This window comes from Schistocerca gregaria, chromosome 3 (genome assembly GCF_023897955.1).
Source record: "Schistocerca gregaria isolate iqSchGreg1 chromosome 3, iqSchGreg1.2, whole genome shotgun sequence".
In the NCBI taxonomy this organism is placed as follows: domain Eukaryota; kingdom Metazoa; phylum Arthropoda; class Insecta; order Orthoptera; family Acrididae; genus Schistocerca; species Schistocerca gregaria.
In genome coordinates, this window is record NC_064922.1 from 563,376,919 (window position 1) to 563,396,719 (window position 19,801).

The 19,801-nt window shown below is 43.0% G+C and overlaps 1 protein-coding gene across 6 annotated transcripts in view; it reads left to right on the forward strand.

Moving 5' to 3' along the window:
• Window positions 1-19,801, forward strand: part of LOC126356172 (Ca(2+)/calmodulin-responsive adenylate cyclase) — a 1,163,484-nt gene that overhangs the window by 228,220 nt on the left and 915,463 nt on the right. For all 6 annotated transcript variants that reach the window (XM_050006929.1, XM_050006931.1, XM_050006933.1 and 3 more), the window contains exon 2: window positions 15,066-15,094. The gene's annotated coding sequence lies outside the window, so the exon portion shown is untranslated. The remainder of the gene's footprint in view (window positions 1-15,065; window positions 15,095-19,801) is intronic.

A 19,801-nucleotide genomic window follows, 5' to 3' on the forward strand; every position in this document is an offset into this window, starting at 1 on the left:
GAAGTCTTTTCGGGTTACCAGCCGAGAACGACGCCTTGATTCATTTGATAACCCGAAAAGACTTCATCATCGAGTTACAACGTTGTAATTGCATTTGTGAAAACTGCGCCTACTTTTGTGTATAGTGCTCGTCATCGGAGTTAGTGTTGTGCATATTTTTTTCCGCTGCGGGCAGCAGTAGTCTGGATTCCAGACAAAACCTTCATCCAGCAGCTTGCGTCAGAAACTAACGACGATTATGTTCGTTATCGTGATGATATGCTTCTTAATCACTAATATCATAGTATCACTCTGTTAATGATGATTGATGTAATATTAAGACATTCATTCACTGATTCATCCATTTCCGAGAGGCTGCATTGCTCGAAGGAAACATTGTACTACAGTATATTTTTTTTACTGTTTTATCTCCCCATAATTTGGCTCCTAATTCTTGTCTTGAAAACCAGCATATTTTTCTCGGAATTTGTCTCGCTTGTTTGTCAATATTTTGTTTCAAATACATCAAAGAGAATGTAATATAAACTAAATCTCCCATTTTTTCCCCATTCTTTCTGTGTGTTTTGTACGCTTCAGATCTCTTTCCCCGGTGTTTCTTTTCATCTCAGTTTTTCTCTGCTTCTACCTTCACATCCGTCACTCGTGTTCTCCACAGTGACTGTAGTGTCCTGTCAACGATAAAAGATTTTATAAAGGGTTTCCGTATTTCGAAAAAATGAAATCATCGTATGGATTGGTCTGGAACTGTTGGGGCGCTTGCTGCAAGTCTATTTGACGCAGCTTCGGCGACTCGAGCTTACCTGTGAAGGAGATGAGATGAAATGATTAGAACAACACAAATACCCAGTCCAGTCCCCGCGCGAAGAAAGTCTCCGACCCGCTCGGGAAACGGACCCGGGATTAGGTGTGGATATGTTTTGTGACCCCATCTTGCATTACGCGAAGGAACAACACAGACACTGCAATATTGTATTTATCTGCCGATACCTGGCAAACGACTTTTAATCAAAATGTCTCCCGTGTACGGGAATGTACACAGTAGATATACAAGTTCTAGACACATGGCTGACGACATACGGAAGTTTGGGTGTGGCCATGAAGTCTGCTTAGATAGCCTAGGAGTAAGGCGAGCACTCGCGATAAGCAGGAAATCCGGGTTCGAGGCTCGATCCGGCACAAAATTTAATTATTCCATTATGCAGCTAACGGTTGTCCACATTCGCAACTACTTAAAGTTTCATGTACAAACATTAAGGTGGTTAATAATGGTGCGAAGTATACTCTGTCGCCCGCATCTCGTGGTCGTGCGGTAGCTTTCTAGCTTCCCACGCCCGGGTTCCCGGGTTCGATTCCCGGCGGGGTCAGAGATTTTCTCTGCCTCGTGATGGCTGGGTGTTGTGTGATGTCCTTAGGTTAGTTAGGTTTAAGTAGTTCTAAGTTCTAGGGGACTGATGACCTAAGATTTTAAGTCCCATAGTGCTCAGAGCCATTTGAACCATTATACTCTGTCATACATTAAATTGTGGTTTGAGGAGAAGTGGACTGAGGAGCTGCAATTTTTTTGTTACGTGGGCCTGACAATAGTTTAGTATGCGTAGCATTGGACTGGTTTCCAGTATGGTAATGGACGACGTTCCACCCAGTCGCAGCTAGCAAGACAGAGTACGGTTCGAAACGGGACGAGCCGTGGCTACAAGCCAGGCAGCCACCTCTGGGAGACTGCAACGCGAGTCCCGTATGAATATTCAGCGGATGCCGGCAGGGAGTCGCTGAAACTGGCCGTAATTAACGCCTGGTGACAACAGTAGGTTGCAGGTGTCCACGCAAAGTGGACAGCGCCGAGGTAACGGACTCCCTTTCTGGAACACGAGCATCCTAGCTTGCACAGTGTACCCCCGGACCAACAGATAAATATCAGTGACGTTCAGTTTCTCTGTATCCTACAACTAACCACAGCACGCAGTGGAGCCTGCGTCTCCACACTAAGGGTCACGATAGCTGCGAGAAATTCCGAGGAACGATAGATTTAGGATAATACGCTGCGAGGATAATACGCTGCGAGGAACGTCTCATTCGACATGTTTACCTATTCGGCTGGGCAACTGCTGCAAAACAAAGGGAACGAAACTACCACCTCTGTATCTGCACTGCTTCTATTTACAAAGACAGTCATTTTTATTCCGTTAGTTCTGTGTATCTAGTGCTGTGAGTTTTATTTCAATATGCAAATTACACAAACGAAAGGAATTCGAATAAACAATAAATTAATTTTCGTAATAAATTCATGCTATAGCCTACAATTTTCCAAGCAAAGTAATAATATTGCCTAAAATAGTATTTTAGAGCTTTAAATGAGTGTGTTTAATATTCTGTCGCAACATTAATGTGCGTGATTACGGGAATACCATTGGAACCCAAGTATTTGTTGGGTATCTTATTTGCTTTATAAATGATTTGAAACGTCCTTGCCAATTAGCAACGAGTTTTGCGAGTGCTGGGATCCAAATAGTTTCCAATCCCTCTTTACCCTTTTTTCCAGATCAGCTTTCGAATTGATTGCATTTTTCCTGATCCATTTATAGAGGTTGATCCATATTTTCTCCATGCGTTGATGTCTACTGACAGTGTCTGAATAGCTTTGGGACAATTATAATTATGATATGATACGCGCTTCCATTGATCTTAAAAAAGTAGAATTAATGCCCAATTTTCTTCTTTACACTGAAATTTCTGCTTCAGAGTGTTGAGGTATCCTCCCTTTGACGTCCAGTTAATGACAGTCATCTCTCACAGATCACATGACGAAATACAGCCCAATACTAAAACACGCTCCCTACTGTGTTTTATAGCAGGTTGCAAAAGTTCAGCTTACAGGCCATAACCTGCCCCTTGACATACCGTGGTTTTCTTTCTTTTTTTTTTTTCTTTTGACAATACGTTGAAAATGTGCTCTCTTAAACAAATGTAACATCATTCCACCATTCTGATACTTTAACATGGTCACTTGCGAACTAGGTCCATTTGCTTTGAATCACTTTCTTTAGATATCCTATGGTTTATTTCTTGCCACTCTTTCGTTACATCCTGTTCACCTGCCAGCCCTCCGGCCAGTTGATCAACGTACTTACCATTTCCCTGAAGCAGCTGAATTGCAATTTTACTTGCACCTAATTGATGATTACCCTTAATTTTTCTTATGGTTCTTCACCTTTCTGTTTAATTTATCTTATTTCGTTGTCCTTTTCATGGAAGAAATTTTGTGAGATTGGATTTATGGGGTTAACGGAAGCAAACGAAGAGGTCTTTGGTCCCTCTATCTCATGTGCATCACCCCGGGAATAGTCCTAAAAGAGGAAGATTGCAGAAGACAAATCCTGAAGAATCCAATTGTAACCAAGAATCAGTGAAACGCCGCGCGGTGTGAGGCGTCATGTCACGGATTGTGCGGTGCCTCCCGCCGGGGGTTCGAGTCCTCACTAGGGCGCGCGCGCGCGCGCGCGTGTGTGTGTGTGTGTGTGTGTGTGTGTGTGTGTGTGTGTGTGTGTGTGTTGTTTTTTGCATAAGTTAGTTTAAGTAGTGTGTAAGTCTAGGGACCGATGACCTCAGCAGTTGGGTCATTTAGGAATTCACACACATTTGAGTCAATGAAACAGAGAAAGGAAAGGAAGTAGATGTGAGAGAGGTGTAAGAAGATGGATGTGGGTGAGTTTCTCGCTGCGAAAGCAGCTGGAGGCTGCCGTTACATCAATGACAACTGTAAAAGAATAAGAAGGATTAAAAAGTTGGGAAGGATAGGTTGCCGGACCACCGAGCAAGGGCAGCCACGGGGCCCCTGGGTCGGAACAGACGACGAGGCACCCCTCCAATCCCTCAAGCGGTCGTAGATGTCAACACGCCCTGCCTCAGAGAGGTGTAGAAACCAGGTTTTGGGTAAAGCGTAAAATGAGATCGGCAGCTTTGGCGTCATCTTGTAGCACCAGAGGCAGCATGTCAGGAAGTTTCGCGTTTCGCCATACGGCCAAATTAGGATATGGGCCACTGTCAGACGAGCACTACACAAACAGTGGGGTGAATTCCCGTCTCACGGAATGGAGCCATGCGTCATCCAAATATTGTCAGATCCAAGCCAACAGTACGATCCGTGCGAGAAGCGTGAAGCAAAGACTGCCAGTTGGTCGTTGTCCCCTTTATTGCACGCAGTTGGCTTGGAGAGACCAGGGCACCAATCCGTGTTACAAGCTTTCAACAGCTAGCGCTGTGGAGTCGACCTTCATACGGTCCCAGTAACCTCATCTGGAAAGTCGGCATCCTGGTAGCCAACGGCATACCTACAAATAAAATTTAAAAAAAACATGTGCTTCCATCCCAGACATATTGAGACGGTTATAAAGGCTTAGTGTAGTATTATCGTGATCCTTTCTGGAAAAAGTATGTACAGAGTGGTCAGAAATAGTCTGAAAAGGTTGTAAGGGTGTTGCAGAGCAGGTTGTACTAAAAATAATGAAGAGAAAAATAGACATGTGGCGCCGTTTCCGAGTTAATTAGCATTAAAGTTAACGAATGAGCTGTTGCGCGCCCGCCAGAGACGGTGTCGGTAAACGTGTTCATAATTTGGTTTCCTAAAACCGAACTACAGGGCGACACAAAAATTGATTGAGATGGTAGTAAGGACCGAAATAGAGCCAAACGATGAGCATTCTCGTACACTATCATATACGCTATGAGAAGAAGTGACACTATAGTCAGATTCATTGACGATGGGGACTGCATTGCTGTCAATTCTAAGCGATATTTGCGGCACGCCTGTACACGTGCTTTGCTTCTTTATTCGCAAAATTGTTTCTCCCTTGCTTCTGTAGAATTTGTCGCTTACCACCACCATCAGTTATGACAACTCGCACCAGTGAAATGAAAAGCGTTAAATAACTCGATACGCTCACGTTTTTAATGCTCGTATTGACTACGACATTTATAGCAGAGCGCTCAGAACATTACTGGACGCTCATTGACTGAGTTTTGGGTATACCTTTCTTGTTACAGCCTCTAGATACTCCTACAACTCGTTTAAGGTAAGCTTGGTTACTGTAAGTGACGCATCATGGGATACATTGTAGTATCGTGTCGGACCGCCCTTTGCTCGGCGTCGTGCAGCAGCTCGATGTGATAGGGATTCAACAAGTTGGAAGTTTCCTACAGAAATATTGAGCCACGCTGCCTCCATAGCCGTCCATAATTGCGGGAGTGTTGCCGGTAAAGGATTTTGTGCATGAACTCGCCTCTCGATTATGTCCCACAAATGTTCGACGGTATTTATGTCGGGCGATTTGGGTGACCAGACCATTCGTATGAATTGTCCGTCCGCGAACAATTGTGGACACGTTACATGGTGCCTTGTCATCCATAAAAATTTCATCGTTGTTTGGGAACGTTAAATTGGTGAACGGCTGCAAGTGATCTTCAAGTAGCCGGACATAACCATTTCCAGTCAATGAGCGGTTCAGTTGGACCATAGGACAAAGTCCGTTCCATGTAAACACAGCAGACATCATTATGCATTATGGAGCCACCACCAGCTTGCACAGTGCCATGTAGACAACCTGGGTACACGGCTTCGTGGGGTTTGCTCCACACTCGGGCGCAACCATCAGCTCTTACCAACTGAAATCGTGATTCAACTGACCAGGCCACGGTTTCCCAGTGGCCTAGAGTCAATCTGATACGGCCACGAGCCCAGGCGAGGCACTTCGAGCGATGTCGTGCTGTTAGCAAAGCCAGCCGCGTCGGTCGTCTTCTGCCATTGCTCATTAACACCAAATTTCGCCGCTTGGCCCCAAAGGATACGTTCGTCGTACGTCCATTGACTTCTGTAGTCATTTGACACAATGTTGCTTGTCTGTTAGCAATGACGACTGTACGAAAACGCCGCTACTCTAGGTCGTTACGTGAAGGCCGTCGGCCAGTGCGTTGTCCGTGGTGAGAGGTAATGCCTGAGTTGAACTGTGGTACTATCGGCACACACTTGGAACGTTGATTTCCCTAACGGATTCCGAAATGGAATGTCCCATTCGTCTAGCTGCAACTACCTCTTCGCGTCCAAAGTTTTTAATTCCCGTCGTGCGGCCATAATCACGTCGGAAACCTTTTCATGTGAGAACATACGACAGCTCCGCCTATGCATTGCCCTTTTATACCTTGTATAAGCGATACTGCCGCCATCTGCATATGTGCAAATCGCTATCCCATGAATTTTGTCACACTCTCCGAAGACCAGTTTGGATTCCGGAAAGATACAGGAACCAGAGAAGCAATATTTGCTCTAAAACTAATAATAGAGAAACGACTAGATAAGAACCTGAAAACATACATAGCTTTCGTAGATGCAGAGAAAGCCTTTGATAATGTCAAATGGGTACTCAAAAAAAAGTAGGAATAGACCATAAAGATAGAAAAGTGATATGGAACGTGTACAAAAACGAGACAGCAGTTATCCGTCGACGGACAAAACAAGAAGAGGTGCAGATACCGGAAAGGTGTCCGACAAGGTTGCGCACTATCCCCTGTTATCTTTAACGTATACATTGAAGAGGCGCCGAAAAAAGTAAGGGAAAATTCACAGACAGGAATAGTAATTCATGGCCAACGAATAGATGTGGTAAGATATTCCGATGATATAGCTGTCCTGGCTGAAAGTGAAGATCTTGTAGTCCTACTGAATAGAATGGATAAAGTTATGGGTGAAGAATATAATATGAGAATTAATAAAGCAAAAACAAAAGTAATGGCCTGCGACACAGAAGATTAAGTGAAAGTCCAAGTTCATGTAGACAATGAACTGATTGAACAAGTTGATTAATTTACTTATCTGGGCAGTAATATTACCAGGGATGGAAGGAGCAAGGCAGACGTGAGAAGCAGAATAGCTCAAGCATAGGCTGCTTTTTAACAAGAAGAAAAACATGTTAACATCTAAGAACATCAGCCTTGAAATCAGGAAAAGATTTTTGAAATCATGTGTGTGGAGTGTGGCATGCTATGGGTGTGAAATATGGACTCTCGGGACAGAGGAAGACCAGAAGCTAAATTCTTTTGAAATGTGGTGCTATAGACGCATGCTCAAAATAAAATGTATCGACAAGGTCACAAACGAAGTGGTTCTGGAGCAGGTGAGAAGAGAAGCTTCTGGAGTTTCATTGTTAAAAGAAGAGTGCAATTTACAGGCCATCTATTATGTCATAAAGGACTCCTGAACACAATCATAGAGAGATATGTCGAGGGAAAAAGACCAAGAGGAAGACCACGACTGAAGTACATGGGTCAAATCGTGAAAGATGTGTGATGTAACACCTATTAAGAAATGAAGAGAAAAGCTGAAAGACGCACAGAATGGAGACAAGCTGCCATTGTAGCTGTTGCCAACCAATCCTTGGATTGACCACTACAGAAGAAGTAGTGTATTTGCGTTCCGTAGCGCCGCTCGGGCCAGATACTGCGAGGTGAGGCGTGGGCCGAGAGAGCAGCTCGGTTCGTGCGGCCGTCGACTGTCTCGTGGGCAGCGCGGGCCCGGCAGATAGCGAGCGGCTGCTTCCTGCGGCCGTGCCTGTCCCACAAAGGCCGGCGCTATCTGCCTGCCCGCTGCCACCGCCACACCTGCGGCTGCCTCGCAGCGCCACACCTCGGCTGTCCCCGTCACTCACGCCCACTCTCGCTGACGAGGCGAGCACATGGCCTTGGCCCTGGCCGTGACAGTGAAAACGCAGAAAAAGCCTCACTCTGCTGTTCGCGTCCCGACACGTGTTGACGATCAGCTGTTGTCCATGTAACTACCCTGCTGCCGTAACTTACTGTACGAGGTGTCATCAAAAAAATAATGAATTCCTTAAGCAGCAGTTGCAGACGACACAAGTATTCTTGTGCACGATGGGCTGTCAGTAAGTAAGCCAACACATTTTTTCTCGGTCATTTTGGCAAAAAAATGAGGAATTTCTTCTGGGGCATCGTGGAACATTCCCGCTTGAGCCCCTATCGTTTCAGGAAGTGCCGATAGCTGTTAGCACTATATGGTGCCTTCAGAGTGGCGTCTGTAACTGAGGTGCGTTCCAAGCAGAGCTGGCATTGATTTCCATTTAGTAGAAAACCGGAACAGAGCATACTCATAGGCACTTGCAGAATATTTACAGAGACCTGGCAGTGAACCAAAGCACGGTGAGTCGTGGGCGAAGCGTCTGTCATCATGACAGCAAGGTTGCGTAAACTTGACCGATTTGCCGCGGACCCGCCTACAATGTTGGAACGTGGGGGCAGTTTCATTCAAGGTGATCGACGGATCACAGTCACAAACCTCTTTGCTGAACTGAAGGTCTGTTGGGAGTGGTGACACACCATTTGGGGTATTCAAAAATGTGTGCGTTCTGGATTCTTCGCCGTCCAACAGAAGACCTTAGAATGCTATTGACAAGGGATTTCAGATCGATTCCATATTTCTGGATTTCTGGATGTCTGGATTTCCGGAAGGCTTTTCACACTGTACCACACAAGCGACTCGTAGTGAAGTTGCGTGCTTATGGAATATCGTCTCAGTTATGTGACTGGATTTGTGATTTTCTGTCAGAGAGGTCACAGTTCGTAGTAATTGGCGGAAAGTCATCGAGTAAAACAGAAGTGATTTATGGCGTTCCCCAAGGTCGTGTTATAGGCCCTTTGCTGTTCCTTATCCATATAAACGATTTGGTAGACAATCTGAGCAGCCGTCTTAGGTTGTTTGCAGATTACGTTGTCGTTTATCGACTAACAAAGTCATCAGAAGATCAAAACAAATTGCAAAATCATTTAGATAAGATATCGGAATGGTGCGAAAATTGGTAGTTGACCTTAAATAACGAAAAGTGTGAGGTCATCCACATGAGTGCTAAAAGGAATTCGTTAAACATTGGTTACACTATAAATCTCACTAATCTGAAAACCGTAAATTCAACTAAATACCTAGGTATTACAATAACGAACAACTTAAATTGGAAGGAACGCTTACAAAATGTTGTGGGGAAGGCTAGCCGAAGACTGCGTTTTGACAGGACACTTAGAAAATGTAACAGACCTACTAAAGAGACTGCCTACACTACGCTTGTCCATCCTCTTTTTAGAATACTGCTGCGCGGTGTGGGATCCTTACCAGATAGGACTAACGGAGTACATCGAAAAAGTTCAAAGAGAGGCAGCACGTTTTGTATTACCGTGAAATATGGGTGATACAGGATTTGGGCTGGACATCATTAAAAGAAAGGCGTTTTTTGTTGCGACGGAGTCTTCTCACGAAATTCCAATCACCAACTTTCTCCTCCGAATGCGAAAATATTTTGTTGACACCGACCTACACAGGGAGAAACGGTCACCACGATAAAATAAGGGAAATCAGAGCTCTTGCGGTAAGATATACGAGGATGGAATAATAGAGAATTGTGAAGGTGGTTCGATAAACTCTCTGCCAGGCACTTAAATGTGATTTGCAGAGTATCCATGTAGATGTAGACGTTAGAAAGCAACGAAGGACCACCTGTTTGGCCCAATGAAGGATGCACTACACGCAAGCAGTAATACCTGGATGATGGGGAGGTTATTGATTGAAGACGTTGGCTGCGGCGTCGACCGGTAGAACGGTAGCATGCTAGCATACAGGGCCTCCCACTAAGCGGAGTAAACTCGTCGCATTGAACGGAGATTATGTTGAAAACATAGTTTTTACAGCCAAACAAGTGGAGGGATAACATGGTGCATTGGAGTCGTGAATAAACTAACCTGCTTTCAGAAAAAGTGTTGAATTAATTACTGAACGCCCCCTCGTAATTTGTCGGATAGCCTCTTTCGTTGAGACAGGCAGTTCGAACACTTTCTGACTAGTCAGCGTCCAGAGACTCTACAGTGAGGTTGGCGTTACCGTATCTTTCGCGCATCATGCATTTTGATCAAGCTGCATTTTATTTTCAAGCTGCATTATAACTACCGGGGTCTGCCATTTTATCACTTTATGTAGGCCGTAGTGCTCCACAGACTACTTAGCCAGCACCCATGGCCACCACCGCGCAGCAAAATTAAGTTGCACAGTTGAGGCCACGGACACTTGCTCACGCATCACCACGTGCAGTTGGGGCTTCATGGAGTCCTTCTGTCTGCCGTTTAGAAAAATACAGGAATTTGGAAGTAGGAAACTATAAATAGATTTGATAATTTAAGAAGAGAGTAAATGAGGACAGAAAAGAGTAGATACAGATATAACTTTACCGACACCACCTCCGGACAGGGACTCGGTACTGAATTTAAAGTCCGGCGACCACATGTGGTGCTATCCATTTTAGTAATTACACACATGAACATCCATCGTCGGGCACACTCGATCAGTTCAGTCCATGCGGGTGTAAGATATGGTGGTGTTGTTTGTTAGAATGCTGTGTGAGTTGATGTGTCTTAGGTTACAGAACAACTACTGGTAGTAGGTTGGTTAGTAAACGAATTCTGCATGGCTTTGGAACAACATCCTACCTCAGTGTGATCTAATTAAGTTATATACTGTTCCTACATAGGTGGAGGAAAAATAACAAGCCACTAATAACCTATTATAATCTTGTAAAAACATTTTTCAGAGTAAAACTCTAACTTTTTTAAGTAATGGGCCCATTAATTTTCTATAATTGCGTAATATACGCGATCAGTTGCTTGCCTACTTCGTATAAAATTTATATTACATTCGTATTATTACATTTACAATGATGTGTTCATTTATGTAACTTCTTAACAACGTTGGTTACAGGTTTATCGTGGATTCTAGCATAATATTTATCTACTAACTATTCTAGTAACTTCTACTTTTAATTAGATTCATTCATAATAATATATAAACTGCAATCTTTAAGAAATGTTCATGTGAGTAGTTGTGCATGTTTTACGTGTTTAATGTCACGTATATTTTACTGTACTGAAGCATTTTGAACAACGCGGGAACCGTAATTTCTGTTTCAAGTTGTAAAAAAAGTGCCAAAGAAATTCATTTTTGTTGAAATTGGTGTCTGACGCTAATGCTGTAATTCTGAAGACTTTTTACAAGTGGTTTGAGCTATTTAAATCTGGAAATGAGACGGTAGAAGGCTAGCAACGTTCAGGACGTTCATTAACCTCAAAAACAGAAGAAAACGTGCAAAGAGAGGCAAAAATTGTTCTTTCAAACAGGTGAAAAGTTGTTTTAGAGGTTACAGAACAACGTGACATCTCATACGGGACCATGCAAAGCATAGCTTGCAAAATAGACAATTTAGTGCAATCGCATATATATTAGTGCCAATTTTTTTCCTACAATTTTGAGTGACGATCAGAAGGAAAATCGTGTCACTTCGCACGGAGTTGGAGGATAGCCTTCATTCAGATTTGGACTTCATGTCCAAAACTGGAACTGGAGGTGAAACCTGGGTCTCTAACTCCGAGACGAAAATCCCGAGTTCTCAGTGGAAAACAGTGAATCTCCTCGTCCCAAAAGAAGAAAATCAGTCAAAATCTGATACCAACTAACGATCATTTTTTTCAGATATTGGGTCAAAAGTGCTTTCAGAGTCGTTCCAAGGGGAACAACTGAAAACGCCGAATTTTACAAGGGCGCACTGCAATGTTTGTTTGTTAAACGATATGCGAAGAAAGAAACTAGAAAATGGGCCAATAGGCTCGTCCTTCCGACAACACGGCTTTTGTTTCGCGCGATTTTGGCTGGAAAAAGTGTTCCTGTCTGTACGATCCCCCTTACCCAGCAGATTAACTCCAACTTCTGGCTCTGTCCAAAAATTAAAACCGTGCGCAAAGGAAAACGTTTTGACACCATTGTTGGCACTGAGAGGGGTCACAGAGCCGCTGAACAGCATCAACGAAAGAAGTCTTCCAGAAATGCTTCCAGCCATGGATTCAGTGTTGTGATAAGTGCGTTGCTGGCCAAGGAAAGTACTTCGAAGATCAAAGTTCATGTCAGTTTATTACTCCGTTTCTAATAAAATAATTCACCATGTTTTTCGCACCTCGTACAGTAAGATGTCATAAAGCACTAGGAGTCCCTGTAAGACAGTGGGATGGGAACACTAGTGCATCTAGATCAGCTGTTACCAAACTCCACCAGACGCATGAAAAAAGTGTAGACGATACTCGAACTGGTTTCGAACACTTGCTACCATGTGTGCAGTTATTTCATTCATTGCTGTTCGTACACGGAGTCAGAGTTCTGCCAAAGTCGTTCAAAGAGGAGGCACATAGTGTTCTACATACCTCCACAAAAGAATCACATACCAAAAGTTAAAGCGAACATGGAGTTCAGTGCTGCAATGCTGCTGCAGATTCCGTATTTCTAGATTTTCGGAAACCGTTTGACACAGTGCCACACTGCGCATCGTTAACGAAGGTCGGAGTGCTCGGAATAAATTAGCAGATCCGTGAGTGGCTCGGAGACTTCTTAAGCAATAGAATCCAGCACATTGTTCTGGACGACGGGTGTTCACCAGAGACGACGGTACGGTGAGCAGTGCCCCAGGAAAATGTGATCACATATGAATGAAAGATAGGTTTAGAAACAGTTTTAATAACAGTGACAAGGCCTGCAGCAACGCCCTAGAGACGGAGGCTGTCTGCCATTCAAATTACATAGTTTGGTAGGTTTTTATAATGTATTTTCCCATAACAAACCATAGGAACAGTATTCTCAATAAACGAACAAAAATTCAGTACTTTAGATTTTTGTTATGGTATAATAGCAATGTTGTATGCCGCAGAAAATGTTACTTACTTTTCTTTTCTCTACAGCTCTGAAGATGGTTCATATGAACCAAAACCCGTCGTTGACAACAAAACAAAAAAGATGTAGAAATCAAAGCACTCTAGACATAAAATAAATAATAAACTTTAAGTTACTTTGAACTGTTGAAGGTTAAAGCAAATCACAGTTTCCTTCAATTACACGACTTTATTGGTAGTTCTGCTTGTCGAAGGTCTGTGTTCTGTTATGGTCTAGGCGTTTGTGATTATTCGGCGGCAATCGTACGAAGAAGTAGCTGTTCACAGGTGTTGTTTTTTTTATTTTTTATTTTTTATCTGATGCTCCTTCTTAAGACGAGGAGGAAGATAAAAGTCACGGCTTGTGTCGGTGTAAGAAGCTGTTACCGGAAATCATTAAATTCATATAAACGCTCATAACCTAGGATTACAAACTACCAACTGGCCTGAGGACGATTTTTATTCCGAAAGATGTAAATATTTCCGGAGCCTAACATTCGTATTAACGTAAGATGAAGTAGAATATGTTATGTTGTACGTAAGTAATTTGACTGAAATACAACAAAACAAGGCTCGATGTGGTATAATACATGTGTATTAACAGCAGTTGAGTAATTGTATAGACTTCATTTTAAAGTCATATGGAGACGGCCGAAGAAAATCTAGAAACAGATTATTTCGACAAAAGTCAGCTGTTTTGTATCATGTCACTTCATGGCTCTAGTTTTCATCTATTATTCCTGCAACTTTTGCTTGCTGTTTTTCCGGTAATTCCAAGGAACCAATTTAAAGATTAACTGGAGACTGTTACCTCTGTTACGGTCATTTTCTAATGTATAGAAATGGTATCAGATTGCTAAAGGGCTTAACGTCGATGGTGTCTCAGTTGTAACTACCTCACCTAGCCTCCTAGCCTTGTGGGTTAAAGCGAAGCCGATGACGTTTGCGAAGACTGTTTTTACTAATTTGGAAATGTGGAAAGTTGCTGTACGTCTGTCGATTAATGTAGTCACAGAGTCATTGTCAGCTGGCTGCGGCCGAAGACGGTGTAACACTTTTACGGACACTATCGTGTTGCGTATGAAATCTCGTTTAAGCAACACGCTGTAGTTCTTGATCCGACTCTTGCGAAAAATAAATTCATTATTCCATAGTTGGTAACACGTGATTACGCATTTGTAATTTCAAGTTTTCTAATAACTGCGATTCAAGGAAGGGTCCTCAAGAAGTGTAACTCAGCCGCGAAGGACGTAGCTAATAAAAACGTCGCTTGACCGTTAATTCAGTATTCGTCTCCTCAGTCTGATATCCTTACCAAGTGCATTCGACAGAGGAAATATGCCACGGTTCCTTTTAGAAAGCTCGAAAGCATTGCTGAGATGTTTATCAAAGTCCTCTGGCAGACCCTTGAAAAGAGGCGTTGCGCTCTCGTAAGACTTTAGGAGCATGCGTACTTAAGAGAAACGAACAACATAATGCTTCCTGCGACATATACCTCGCGAAAAGAGTATGCAGGTAAAACTGAAGAGATTGGAAATCATACGGACCCTTGTCAAACGTAGTTATCTGTGCTCACTATTAGCGACTGCAACAGTAAAGGGCAGAAGTATCCGTGATACGCGACCTACGACACCTTAGCGTGACTTACGGAGAACATGAAGTTTTAGTTTGGGATAAGGGAAAAGCCTCAGTGACTGATTTGACTATTAATAATTCAAGAGAGACTGTAGGGTCGACTACGAGGTTTTTTTTTTTAATTGACCTATAGCCAACTGGAAGTATACGAGATTTTAAATTTTGTGTAATAATTTATTATGTCGAAGATCGCTTTGATACATAAAAAAATATAGCAACTGTTTACCGAAAGAGCTAATTTGAATGTTATACGCGATTGTTTACGCAATAAATTATTTGCATAGTATGAGGAACGCACGTAATAGGGTTCAATGGTTATCGTCTGCTCGGTGTCTTGAGAATTTGCAATAGTGTTTCTGGACGCTATTCTGTTGTTTCTCTTCCAGAGAACGACGTCTAACATATTACCCATATGTTAAGTCTTGGCCGGCCGGAGTGGCCGTGCGGTTCTAGGCGCTACAGTCTGGAACCGAGCGACCGCTACGGTTGCAGGTTCGAATCCGGCCTCGGGCATGGATGTGTGTGATGTCCTTAGGTCAGTTAGGTTTAATTCGACTGATGACCTCAGAAGTTAAGTCGCATAGTGCTCAAAGCCATTTTGTTAAGTCTTGTTTCTAATTATAGTTTCCTTCATGTTACAGATTGGAGTATCAGCTGCTGCTGCTGCTTGGTAAGTTACAGGCATAATCCTCGTACTCTTGGCTCCGTATAAAAGCATGGGAAATGGAATGTTCGGCGTGCTATCTTTTCTACTGCACGACCAACACACAGTAGTCAATATTTTAGTAGTTGTGGCTGTTTTCATTGCCGTAGAATGTTACTTTGTCGATAGCAGAAAATGGCTCATGGTTACGTGACGATGAAATGTTTCAACATTGTTTCCCAGCGTGCTGCGGAATTCTAAAAAGTGATGGGGTGACACTGAATGCCCATAAAGTTCAAGGCAGAAAACACAATATCAGTTCGAAACTGCAGTGTCTTATATTCCTTTACTTAATCGTCGCCACCAACGAAAATTCCACTGTTACGAAAAGGAAAGTTTTAGACAGAGCTTCAGAAATCGGTATAAATTGCAATGGTGGAAGCTGACAAGTGCGTGATATAAAAAGAAAGTAAAGCAGTTACCAAACAGAAGATGGTTTTGAACACCACAGTGCTGTCTAGACATGGTCTTGTTGGAGACAGTAGACCGTAGCCTTTCTCCGACCTTCGAACTGGTTTAAGCAGCCACTTATAAGGGGAGCTACAGCTTAATGTGGATTCTGAGCCACGGTGCATTTTTCACGTCAACAAACATCGCTAGAAGTGAAAGAAGTGTCAGATAAAAATCCTAGGACTGACAGGGGATCGAAGCCGAGACTTGCCTTTGTGATCAGGCACTTAACCATTGAGCCACTGAGTGCATGGTACCTATAATATGAAACCAAGTGAAGAATATTTCAAAGGAAAATGACAGATGTAGAATGATGTTACTATGTGGAACATGCTTTCAGATGGTTACAAGTACGCTCATCAACAAATCGAAAGCCCACCGAGCAAGAATTAAAAAGGATGACAGTTATTAAGCCTTTGCTCGCGAATGGATACTGATTTATATAGCCCCTTCACCCAACAGAATGGTTACATAGCCCAGCGGACGCGGCACGGGCGCCCACACTCTGTGCTCATGGTATGGAGCACATTAACGTGCGCAATAGGTGACTAGGCAAACTATAGATGACGATGGATAACAGATGACGAACTCGTAGCCTCCAAAGTACTACCGTGTCACAAACACAAATTCTTACAACGAACTAATGGGGCGGTGCACGGTGCTACAGTGTGTGTCCCCACAGCTAGTGTGGAAACCTTTAATACTAGCAGGCAGCGAAGGGAGAGACGCGGCGTTGTCATTGCACCACTGCCTGTCCAGTGGTCTACATAGGTCGGTTGCGGCAGGACTAGTCTCACCTTCATTAAAAACGCTATTGATGGAATCCATACTGGGCGGGAGCAATTCCTTTCAGATCTTGCCAGTCGAAAGTTTTCAGCCTTTTCGAAGTCAGATTCTCATTAAAATTCCACCGAAGTCGCTTTCGTATGAAACCTTATTATAGTCGCAGGTGTTACACTCACGGGAACTGCTGCTGCTGCGCCATTCCTCACGCCATCTTTGTCACAACTATTGTTCGTTCTCTCTCTCTCTCTCTCTCTCTCTCTCTCTCTCTCGTATGCGTGGGAGGGAGTGATGGGGGAGGAGGCAGACCGCGTGGCCACAACCAGTTACAGCCTACACTCGCTTCAGTAGATACACAGACAATGTCAGTTGAAACACGTCTTCGATGGCTTTCCAGTGCACCGCATTGTTTACAGGCACACGGGAAACCATCACTATATTTTCTTAATTCATTGTAAAACTGAGTGACAAAATCAATTAAAAAAAGGGATGTTTAAAGTTCACCGTCTCGTCGACGTTGAGGCGATCACACACTGCTCACAAAGGTGGGACCAGAAATCCCCCGCGATGTTGTGAGAGGAAATATCGTGCATCTCGTATCTAGTGAAGTGCGGGCAGAATAACCCTCCAGTTTTGAACCCCGTCGTTCCGAGGCCTTAGGCCATTGTGTTCAATCTCGAGTCAGCTCATGGTCTGGTTGTCATCTCAATTTTGAAGGTATTAGTTCTTAAAATAGTCATTGAGTGTATAAAGTTTCTTGTCTCTGTTGAAATTAGTTTTAGTGCCCGTATGATAGAGAGAGTCATAATTCCTAAGCCACAGGGGCTTCCCATCAGATGATGATTTATACGAAAATGTAGCTGATTCAAAAAGGTGAAAATGTGATGTATCTAATTGGACGGTAGATATATGCAATTACATGAGAATCAGGAATTTTCCAGACTTGCAGTAAAAGATGTGTATTTTAAGTGTGGCTGCCACAAACTGCTCTGCTGAAAGATACTCCCTCTTTCATCATCGAGTAGCGAACCTGGCAATGCTTCGCAACTGTTAAATGTAGATGTGAGGTGGATAGACGTCCTAACGTTCTCTCTCTCTCTCTCTCTCTCTCTCTCTCTCCCTCTCTCTCTCTCTCTCTCTGCACATCTCCTCCTCCTCCCTACTGTCTGTGCACGTCTCCTCCTCCCCCTTATCTCACTACACTTCTCCTCTCCATCTTCCTGTGCATCTCCACCACCTCCCTCTCAACGTTCATCCCTCTCCCTTTCTCTTCGTCCATCTCCTCTTGCCCCCCTCTCTCTGACTTTGAGACGTTTTGTTGTTGTTATTACCAACTAAGCCTTGATTGTGAACTGAAGTTGCTTAAACTGCATGAGTAAGCTGGTTCGGATCGTTGATACACGGGGTATGGAAGATCCTTCCCGCTGCTGGACCTCTGAGGATAATAGTGCCAGTGACGCTATTTCGGTTGGTTTGAATCTGCAAACAGGTTGGATTACAAAGTTCCTGATGACTCGGATTCGGCAGTAGCATTTTAATAAAAAGTCAATGAGCCATTGATTACCCGTTTCCTGTTTAAATAGACTGCAAGGAAGAAAATACAGCACATAGATGGGTATACGATTTTAGGATGAATCACCTAAAACTTGAACCGCAAATATTGCGGATCTGGAAAGTGTCATTGACGTGCGGTCTTCATAGAACGGATTGGTAGTCAGGGGCTCGTGTTGTTATCCATTCAACAGATTTTAATAATTCTTCTGAAGGGTATTTATTGTACGAACATAAGCTTTTTGAAATGAAAAAATGCCTACTGACATTAGCAAGCTAATTTCAGTGGCTTCAACTGCAGGATTCTAGTGCCAGTCGCTCCCGAGACATCGTATTTTGTAAAGTTCCCACACCGACAATTCGTGCGGTAGCCCACGCGAAAGAATAACAGAAGTGCAAACATTAGTTACGTGGATTCTGGATTCTGACCGGTAGTGGAGACAATTGACAATCATAGGTTGTGTTCTTACATGGAAGAATCCTGGAGATACTAGAAGGTATCAGATAGATTTATATAATGGCTGTGTTGTTGTGGTCTTCAGTCCTGAGACTGGTTTGATGCAGCTCTCCTTGCTACTCTATCCTGTGCTAGCTTCTTCATCTCCCAGTACGTACTGCAACCTACATCCTTCTGAATAAGCTTAGTGTATTCATCTCTTGGTCTCCCTCTACGATTTTTACCCTCCACGCTGCCCTCCAATACTAATTTGGTGATGCCTTGATGCCTAAGAACATGTCGTACCAACCGAACCCTTGTTCTGGTCAAGTTGTGCCACAAACTCCTCTTCTCCCAAAACCAATACTTCCTCATTAGTTACGTGATCTGCCCGTATAATCTTCAGCATTCTTCTATAGCACCACATTTCAAAGGCTTCTATTCTCTTCTTGTCCAAACTAGTTATCGTCCACGTTTCACTTCCATACATGGCTACACTCCATACAAATACTTTCAGAAATGACTTCCTGACACTTAAATCTATACTTGCTCTTAACAAATTTCTCTTCTTCAGAAACACTTTCCTTCCCATTGCCAGTCTACATTTTATATGCTCTCTACTTCGACCATCATCAGTTATTTTGCTCCCCAAATAGCAAAACTCATCTACTACTTTAAGTATCTCATTTCCTAATCTAATTCCCTCACCATCACCCGACTTAATTCGACTACATTCCATTACCCTCGTTTTGCTTTTGTTGATGTTAATCTTATATCCTCCTTTCAAGACCCTATCCATTCCGTTTAACTGCCCTTCCCAGTCTTTTGCTGTCTCTGACAGAATTACAATGTCGTCGGTGAACTTCAAAAGTTTTTATTTCTTCTCCATGGATTTTAAGACCTATTCCGAATCTATCTGAAACCTGTCAGTATCTCCAGGCTTTTTCCATGTATACAGCCTTCTGTGTTAGCTATGATTAAGTTGTGCTCTGTGCAAAATTCTACCAGGCGGCTTCCTCTTTCATTTCTTAGCCCCAATCCATATTCACCTGTGTTTCCTTCTCTCCCTTTTCCTACTACCGAATTCCAGTCACCTATGACTATTAAATTTTCGTCTCCCTTCAGTATCTGAATAATTTCTTTTATTTTATCAAACATTTCTTCAATTTCTTCATCTGCAGAGCTAGTTGGCATATAAACTTGTACTACTGTAGTAGGTGTGGGCTTCGTATCTATCTTGGCCACAATAATGCGTTCACTATGCTGTTCGTACTAGCTTACCCGCAATACTATTTTCCTATTCATTATTAAACCTATTCCTGCATTGCCCCTATTTGATTTTGTGTTTATAACCCTGTAGTCACCTGACAAGAAGTCTTGTTCCTCCTGCCACCGAACTTCACTAATTCCCTCTATATCTAACTTTAACATATCCATTTCACTTTTTAAATTTT